Here is a 10,224-nt window from a genome sequence, read left to right as displayed (position 1 = left end):
CAAATATAAAGGGCACATACTACATAAGTCCACCCTGCAAAGATTGAGAAATCTAGGGGTCCTACCTAGTACATCGAAGCAAACACAGAGAGTCAGCCAAAATGTGGAAACAAAAAAGTATGTCCCAAATAAAGGAACAGAAGAAACCTCCATAATTGGAACTAAATGAAATAGAGGTAACCAACCCAGTAGAGACAGAGTTTAGACCAACTGAGGATAAGAATGTTTAAGGAACTTTGTGAAAACAAAAAGAAGGAGAGAGAAGTCATAAAAAGCAACCAGTTAAAACTAAAGAATACAATAACTGAAATAAAGAACACACTCGAAGGAATTACCAGCAGGTTAGATGAAGCAAAGGATTGAATCAGTGATTTAGAAGACAAGATAGCAGAGATCACCCAAGTGCAACAACAAAAAGAAAAAAGTATGAAAAACATGAAAACAGTTTAAGAGACCTGTAGGATAACATCAAGCACAACAATATGTGCATCATAGGAATACAATGGAGAAGAAAGGAACAGGAATCGAGAACATATTTGAAGAAATAATGACTGAAAACTTCCCTAACCTAGTGGAGGAAATCGACATACAAGGCCAGGAAATGCAGAATTCCAACCAAGATGAACCCAAACAGCCCCATACCCAGACACATTATAGTAAAAATGGCAAAGGTTAAAGACAAAGAGAGAATTCTAAAAGCAGCAAGAGACAGACAGAGAGTTACTTACAAGGGTGCTCCCATAAGACTATCAGCTGACTTTTCTATAGAAACTTTGCAGGCCAGAAGGGAGTGGCAGGAAGTATTCAAAGTGATGAAAAACAAAAGCCTACAACCTAGATTGCTTTACCCAGCAAGGCTATCATTTAAAATTGAGGAGTTATAAAGAGCTTCCCAGAAAAGAATAAGCTAAAGGAATTCATTACCACCAAGCCAGCATTGCAGGAAATGTTAAAATGGCTTCTTTAAGCAGAAGAAAAATGAAAACAATCTAACTAATGAAGACTAGAAATATGAATAACAAGATGGCAATGACTATGTACCTATTAATGTTCACTTTAAATGTAAATAGATTAAATGTTCCAATCAAAAGACACAGGATGGCTGAGAGGATAAGAAAACAAGACCCTTGCATATGCTATATACAACAGACTCACCTCAGACCAGAAGACACACACAGGCTGAAAGTAAAGGGATGAAGTAAGATATTTTATACAAATGGAAATGAGGAAAAAGCTAGCGTAGCAATACTTATATCTAGCAAAATAGACTTTAAAATGAAGAATATAGTAAAAGACAAAAATGGGCACTACGTAATAATAAAGGGATTGATCCAACAGGAAGACATAACCCTCGTAAACATCTATACACCCAACACAGGAGCACCTAAATATATAAAACCGTATTGACTGACATAACCACAGAGATCAATAGTAACACTATCATAGTAGGGGACTTCACCACACCACTGACAACAAGGGACAAATCCTCCAGATAGAAAATCAATATGGAAACAGCAGCCTTAAATGACACATTGGAGCTGTTGGATTTACCCAATATTTTTAGAGCATTTCACCCCAAAACTGTAGAATATACGTTCTTCTCGAGTGCACATAGAATATTTTCCAAGGTAGACCACATGTCAGGCCACAAAACAAGTCTCAATAAATTTGAGAAAATTTAAATCATATCAAGCGTCTTCTCTGACTACCGTGCTATGAAATTAGAAATCAATTACAGAAAAAAAAATTAAAGACACACAAATGCATGGAGGCTGAATAACATGTTACTATATAATGGGCCAACAATGAGATCAAGGAAGAAATCAAAAGATACCTTGAGACAAACGAAAATAAAAACACAATGACCCAAAATCTATGGGATGAAGCAAAAGCACTCTTAAGAGGGAAATTCATAGCAATGTAGGCCTACCTAAAAAAACAAGAAAAATCTCAAATGAACAGTTTATCCTTACACCTAAATGAACTGAAAAAGAACAGCAAAATAAGCCCAAAGGAGTAAAAGGAAGGAGATAATAAAAATCAAAGTGGAAGTCAATGAAACAGAGACAAAAAAAAAGTAAGAAAGAAACCCAATACAAAAGATCAATGAAACCAAGAGCTGATTTTTGAGACGATAAACAAACTCGAAAAACCTTTAGTCAGACTCATCAAAAAAAAGAGGACCCAAATTAATAAAATCAGAAATGAAAGAGGAGAAGTGACAACAGACATCACAGAAATACAAAAAAAATTAAGAAAATGCTATGAGCAACTATATGCCAACATAGGACAATTGGAAGAAATGGATACTTTTCTAGAAGCATACAACCTTCCAAGGCTAACTCAAGAAGAAACAGAAAGTCTGAAAACTGATTACTACCAGTGAAATTGAATCAGTAATCAACAGTCTGCCCCCCCACCCAATAAAAGCCCTGAACCAGATGGCTTTACAGGTGAATTTTAAAAGCATTCAAAAAGAATTATCAGCTATTGTCCTCAAACTATTCCAAAAAATCCAGAAGGAGGGAAGCATCGCAAACTCTTTACGAGGCCACAATCACTCTGATCACAAAATGAGACAAGGATATTACAAAAAGGAAATCTACAGGCCAATATCACTAATGAACATAGATGCAAAAATCCTCAACAAAATATAAGCAAACAGAATTCAGCAATACATTAAAAAGATGATACACCACGATCAAGTGGGATTCATTCCTGGTATGCAAAGTTGTTTGAATATACACAAATCAATTAATGTGATACACCACATTAACAAAATGAAAAATAAAAATCATATGGTCATATCAAAAGATGCAGAAAAAGCATTTGACAAAATCCAACAGCTATTTATGATAAAAACTCTTAGCAAAGCGGGCATAGAAGGATCATATCTTAACATAATAAAGGCCATATATGATAAACCCACAGCTAACATCATACTCAATGGGGAAAAGCGAAAAATATTCCCCTTAAGATCAGGAACAAGACAAGGTTGCTCATAGTTCTGGAAGTTCTATCCACAGCAATCAGACAAGAAAAGAAATAAAAGGCATCCAAATCAGGAAGGAGGAAGTAAAATTGTCATTATGTGCAGATGACATGATACTATATTTAGAGAACCCAAAGACTCCACCAAAAAACTATTAGAACTGATAAATGAATTTTGTAAAGTAGCAGGATACAAAATTAATATTCAGAAATCAGCTGCATTTGTGTACACAAATGCACTATCAGAAGGAGAAATTAAGAAAACAAACACATTTACAATTGCTTCAAAAATTATAAAATACTTATGAATAAATTTCACCAACGAAGTAAAAGGCCTGTACTCAGAAAATTATAAGACACTGAAAAGATAAATTAAAAAAGATACAAATAAATGGAAACACATACATGCTCATGAATGGGAAGAATTAATATAGTTAAAATGTCCAAGTGCCTAAGGCAATATAGAGATTCAACGCACTCCCTATCAAACTACCAAGGACACTTTTCACAGAAATAGAACATATAATCCTAAAATTTATATGGAAGCATAAAAGACCCCTAAAAGCCACGGCAATCTTGAGAAATAAGAACAAAGTGGAAGGTATCACGATACCCGGCATCAAATCATACTACAAGCCTATACTAATTAAAACAGAATGATCCTGGCATAAAAACAGACACATAGATCAATAGAACAGAATAGAGAGCCCAGAAATAAATCCATGCCTATATGATCATTTAATCTACAACAATGGAAGCAAGAATTTACGTTAGGGTAAAGACAGTCTATTCAATAAATGGTGCTGGGAAACCTGGACAGACACATGCGAAAAAATGAAGCTGGACCACCTCCTTATACCATATATCAGAATAAATTCAAAATGGATTAAAGACTTAAAGTAAGATTTGAAACCATAAAAGTCCCAGAAGAAATATAGGAAGTAAATTTGCAGACATTATCCTTAGTAATATTTTCACTGATATATCCACTAGGGCAAGGAAAGTGAGAGAAAAAATAAATATATGAGATTACATGAAACTAAAAAGTTTTTTCATAGCAAAGGAAACCATTCATAAAACAAAAAGGCATCCTACTGAATGGGAGAAGATGTTTGTCAATAATACATCTGATAAGGGGTTAATATCCAAAATTTATTTTTAAAAGAACTTATTTAACTCAACACCAAAAAAACAAACAACCCAATTAAAAAATAGGCAGAGGACATGAAGAGACATTTTTTTAAAGAGGACATAGAGATAGCAAAGAAACCTATGAAAAGATGCTCAACATCACTAATCATTAGAGAAATGCAAATAAAAGCCACAATGACTTTCAATAAATCAACAAACAACAAGTGCTGGTGAGGATATGGAGAAAAGGGATCCCTCGTGCACTGCTGGTGGGATTGCAGATTAGTGCAGCCACTAAGGGTTATCAGTAAGGAGGTAGTATCTCAAAAAACTAGAAATGGAACTACCTTATGACACAGCAATTCCACTCTTAGGTATTTATCCAGAGTAATCCAAAATGCTAATTTGAAAAAATTTGTACACCCCTATGTTTATTGCAGTGCTATTCACAATAGCCAAGACATGAAAACAACTGAAATGCCCATTGGTAGATGACTGGATTAAGAAATTGTGCTGCATTTATATAATGGAGTATTACTTGTCCATAAAGAAGAATGAAATCTTACCATTTGCAACAATATGGAGGGACCTAGATAACATTATGCTAAGTGAAATAAGTCAGATGGAGAAAGACAAATATCATATGATGTCACATATATGTGGGATCTAAAGAATAGAATAAATGAACAAACTAGTCAGAGATATAGAGAAAAAAAACTGAGGGTTGTTAGATGGGAGGGGATGGGGATGTGGGAGAGAGTGAGGGGATTAGAAGACACAATCGGTAATCACAAAATTGCCACGGGGATACAAAAGACAGTTTGGGGAGTATAATCAGTAATGTTGGAAAGATTTTGTAGTGTATCTGATAGACACTTGTCTTATTGGGGAGACCACTTCATGGACGGTGAAGGTGCCGGACTGCTGCGGTGTGCATCTGAAGCTGAAGCTGAATAGTGATGGATGTCCACTGTGGTTTTATGTGTGTTGTGTGTGTGGTGTGTGTGTGTGTGTTGTAACGTGTTTCCCCGAAATAAGACCTAGCTGGACAATCAGCTCTAAGGCGTCTTTTGGAGCAAAACTTAATATAAGACCGGTATATATTGTATTGTATTATATTATATTATATTATATTATATTATATTATATTATATTATATTATATTATATTATACCCGATCTTATATATATTATGTATATTGTATTATATAAGACCCGGTCTTATAGTAAAATAAGACCGGGTCTTATGTTAATTTTTGCTCCAAAAGACACATTAGAGCTGATTGTCGGCTAGGTCTTATTTTCAGGGAAACATGGTTTTATATTGTTTTGTACACCTGAAACTAATAAAAAAAAAAATAGGGTGGCTGACTGGATAAGAAAATAAGACCCTTACACCTGCTGCCTGCAAGTGACTCACTCGAGATCGACAGACACATACAGACTGAAATAAAGGGGTGGAAAAAGGTATTTCATGAAAAGGGAAATGTAAAAATAAATAAATAAATGCTGGAGTAGCAGAAGATATACCAGACAAAACAGACTTTAAAACAAAGGCTATAACAAGAGGCAAAGAACAAGAACTCTTAGACACAGACAATAGTTTAGTGGTTACCAGAGGTTAAGGGGAGTGGGGGGTGGGAGATGAGGGTAAGGGGGATCAAATATAGGGTGATGGAAGGAAAACTGACTTCAGGTGGTGAACACACAATGGGATTTATAGATGATGTAATACAGAATTGTACACCTGAAATCTATGTAATTTTACTAACAATTGTCACCCCAATAAATTAAAAAAAAAAAAAGAGACAAAGAACCCAGTAATCCCACTTCTGGGTATTTATTTGAAGAAACCCAAAACACTACTTCAAAGGGACCTGTGCATCCATATGTTCATTGCAGCATTATTTACAATAGCCAAGATAAGGTGGCAACCTTGGTGTCCATCAATGGATGAATGAATGGGGAAGAGATGGTACAGTGGAATATTATTTAGCCATAAAAAAGAATGAAGTCTTGCCATCTGCAACAACATGGACGGACCTAGAAGGTATTACACTAAGTGAAATAAATCAGACAAAGAAAGAGAAATACCATATGAGTTCATTTATATGTGGAATCTAAAAAACAAAATAAACAAAACAAAAACTGATAGATGCAGAGAACTTTTTCATGGTTGCCAGCTGGGAGGGGGTTGGGAAGTTGAGTGAAAAAGGTATTAAGCAGTACAAATTGGTAGTTACAAAATAGTCATGGGGATATAAAGTATAGCATAAGGAATGTAATCAATAATAAATAACTATGTATAGTGTCAGATGGGTATTAGATTTATTGGGGTGTTCACTTTGTAAGTTAATAAATGTCTAATCACTATGTTGTACACCTGAAACTAATATAATATTGTATGTCAACTGTGACTAAAAAAAAATTAAAAATTATTAAAAAAAAAAAACAAAAAAACAAGTGACATTCACTTGGAATGAACAGTCTAACCTCAGGACCATGTTAATTATACCACCCTCTCTCATAATGTAGTCCAAAAAGATCGGGGTCAGCTGGACATCTCACAGAATATTACACTGGTCCACTATATCAATTATATCAATTACATGATGCTAATTAGAGTGAGTGAGGGAAAAAAACGACTTACAGAGGTAGCAATACTGTAAGGCGCATGAGCTGCAGATAGTGGGAAATAAACCCAACCAAGATGAAGGGATCCACTACATCAGTAAGATGTTTAGTGATCAGTGGTTTAGGGCATGAAATTTTTCTTTAAAGTAAAAGGCAAATTTTTGTATCTTGCATCCCCCACAACAAAGAAGAAAGCACAATGCTTGATAAGCTTCTTTTGTTTCTTGAGTCAGTATTTCACACCTGGAGATTCTCTAACTTATATACTGAGGGTCAGGAAACCCTGACAGGTTTGAGTGTGTTCACAGAAGGAAAAGACTCTTCAGAAGAACCAGAGTGCTGGGAACGTTACTCTGAAGTTGGGCCACAAAGCCAGGCAGACCCTCTGATATTAGATTATCAGTGGTGGGAAAATACACCATAGAGAATTCATGGGAGGTCCCAATGAAAGAATCACAACATAGTCCCTTGGGTTCTGGAACAAGTAGATGTCACCTTCAACAAAATTAAATACACATTTTGAAAACAGTTGCCCCTCTCGAGACTGCATCTCGAGATGGAGGACTACTGGAAGAGCCATCCTAGCTTCCGAGCTTCCCACAGGGTTAGCTTCTATCTAATTCCTGCTTTCTCCCTGCCCTTCCTTGCCGTAGTTGTTGACTCCTCTAGCACTCCCTAAAGTCTTTCTGCATGGTAACTTCTGTCTGAGAAACCCAAACTGTGAAGGTCTTTTGTTGGTTTATTTTAAGCATATTGTATGATTTCCTTATACCCTCTGCAAATGATTCCAATTAGGCCCTGGTTGGACAAACAAATGTGTGTTTTCAATACTCTTCTCCTTCCTTTCAAAATTCTTTATGGACAATATGTCATAATCCAAATAAGATCTCACTTAAAACAGTAGCAACCACCTCACACCCATTAGGATGACTACTATTAAAAAAAAAAAGAAAGAAAGAAAAAGAAAAAAGCTAATTTTAGCAAGAATGTAGAGAAATGGAAATTTCTGTGCACTGTTTGAGGGAATATAATGATATGGCCATTATGGAAAACAGTATGGAAGTTCCTCAAAAAATTAAAAAAAGAATTACCACATGATCCAGTAATTCCACTTCTGGGTACTGCAGGGGATCAGAATATGCCACTTCAAAATATGCCACTTCGGCATAAGGATTATTTTGAGCTGAATGCAATTAGAACAACAAATACAGGAAAAAGCTCTCTACCTTCACCTTTTTTGCATCAAGGTAAGGTATAGATTTCCCTTTGCGAAGGCTTCCCCCGGCCCTCTTCTGTACCAGGAGAAGGAAAATAACCTTCATCACCAGAAATGGAGATGGTGCTGAGATGAACCTGCACAGACTATCCTTACTAAAATAACCCTTGTCTTCCATTAGTTTCCCCCATATATTTAACTTCCTACAATTTACTGCCCCTAAAATCCTAAACCTCTCTTCCTCTGTCTTGTCAATTTTTCATGAATATTGTTCTTTGTTAAAATGGTATACAAACCCCAAGTCTAACCACTCCTTTGGGTCTTCATTTCTTTTCTATGAAGTCTTCTGTATGCATACATAATAAACTATTTCTCCTGTTAACCTGTCTCTTGTTTAATTTTCAGGGTCCCAGTCACCTAGGAGGGTAGAGAAAAAATATTTTCTTCCTCTCCTGCAGTTTCTATCCAAAACAATTGAAAGCAGACATTTGTGCACACATGTTCATAGTTGCATTATTCACAACAGCCAAAAGATGGAAGCAACCAAATTGTGGTGCATTAACAAATGAATAAATAAATATGGTATATGCAGAAAATAAAATATTATTCAGGCTTCCTTAGAAAGGAAGAAAATTTTGATATATGCTACATGGATGAAACTTGAGGACATACGCTAAGTAAAGAAAAGCCAGTGTGTGATGTCAGAGGGGTAGTGGATGAGGGGAGGGGGGTTGTCCCTGTGTGAGGTACATACATGATAAATGTCTAGCTATTACATTGTTTTGTGCACCTGAAACTAATTTTAAAAAGCAAAAAAATAAAGTAAAGAAAAGCCAGTCATAAAAGGAAAAATACTGCATGATTCAACTCATGTGAAGTACCTAGAATAATCAAACTCATAGAGACAGAAAGTAGAGTGGTGGTTTCCAGGGGTGGGGTGGAGGGTAAGGGAGAATGGGAAGTTTTGATTTAATGGGTACAAACAGTTTTATAAGATGAAAAGAATTTTGTGGATGGATAGTGATGATAGTAGTAAAACAACATGAATGTACTTAATGCCACTGAACCGTGTACACTTCAAATGGTTAAGATGATACATTCCATGGTATGTCTATTTTACCACAATTAACATTAAAATTTATATATATATATACTGACTGTAAGTAGTTAGTTGGTAGGCAAGAAGATGGAACTGGGGGACCATGCACAGTTAAAACCCTTCTCTTATTGAGGGAAAAGAACTTCTTAGAGTAAAAAAAAAATACAATGGATTTCTTAGTTTGGGAAGGTTTAAAGTAATTGCTTGATATCTCATGCTTTTGTCTAGTAGCCGTTTCCTATGGGGTTTGTCTTGTGCTGGAATCCAAGAATCAAAAATACATGAAACACTATCTCTGCTGTTGAGGAGATTAGAGGCATGTGAGAGAGACAAACATATAAACAGATGGTTTAAATGTAGTGAAATAAGGGCAAGATGAAAGGTAAGCGTATTTAGGGGTCATCTAAATCCCACTGGAAGGCAGAGAAAGCTTCCTAGAAGAGGCGATGTTTTAGCTTCATCTTGAACAATGATTAGAATTATTCAGAAGAGGAGGCAAGGCATTTTAAGAAAAGATAACTGAGTTCACAAAGACTTGGAGGAGTGAAACAGCATGACCTATATGGTGATCCAAAGTAATGAGTGTGTAGAGGAGGAGATGAAGTGGACAGTTAGGCAAGGGTCGGTTCAAAGACCGTTTAGAGATCAGTTAGAATGTGGGCTTTATAATAAAAGCTACACGGAACCATTAAAGAATTATGAGCAGAATAACGATATCTCTCATCCCAATTTCAGGATAAGGCTATGATATTTCCATAGTGGCTAAAAGTGTTCCAAGAGATTGTTTCAGTCAGCTGTTGATGTATAACAATCATCTTAGTGTCTTAAATAGTGATTTATTCTTTCTCACATGTCTGCAGCTTAGCCAGATCAGTTCTAGGCTGGGCTTGGATGGCTGCTCTGTTTTAATCTGCAAGTCAACCTGGGCTTAATTCCTTGCTTTAGGTTGGGTTCAGATCTGCTCCATGTATGTTCATTCTGGGGACCAGGATAAAGGGGGAGCACTACCTAAGGAAGCTTCTTACTAACCTCCTTGGTGCAGTTGACTATCCAGGACATCTTCTTCCCATGGCAATGGCAGTAGCCCCAGAGAGCAGGCAGAAATTGTGATGTCTCTTAAAGCCCAGTCTCAAAACAGGCACAAAGTGATCTTC

The sequence above is a fragment of the Rhinolophus ferrumequinum genome, chromosome 14, assembly GCF_004115265.2.
Source record: "Rhinolophus ferrumequinum isolate MPI-CBG mRhiFer1 chromosome 14, mRhiFer1_v1.p, whole genome shotgun sequence".
Taxonomy (NCBI): domain Eukaryota; kingdom Metazoa; phylum Chordata; class Mammalia; order Chiroptera; family Rhinolophidae; genus Rhinolophus; species Rhinolophus ferrumequinum.
This window is presented reverse-complemented; position numbering follows the sequence as displayed.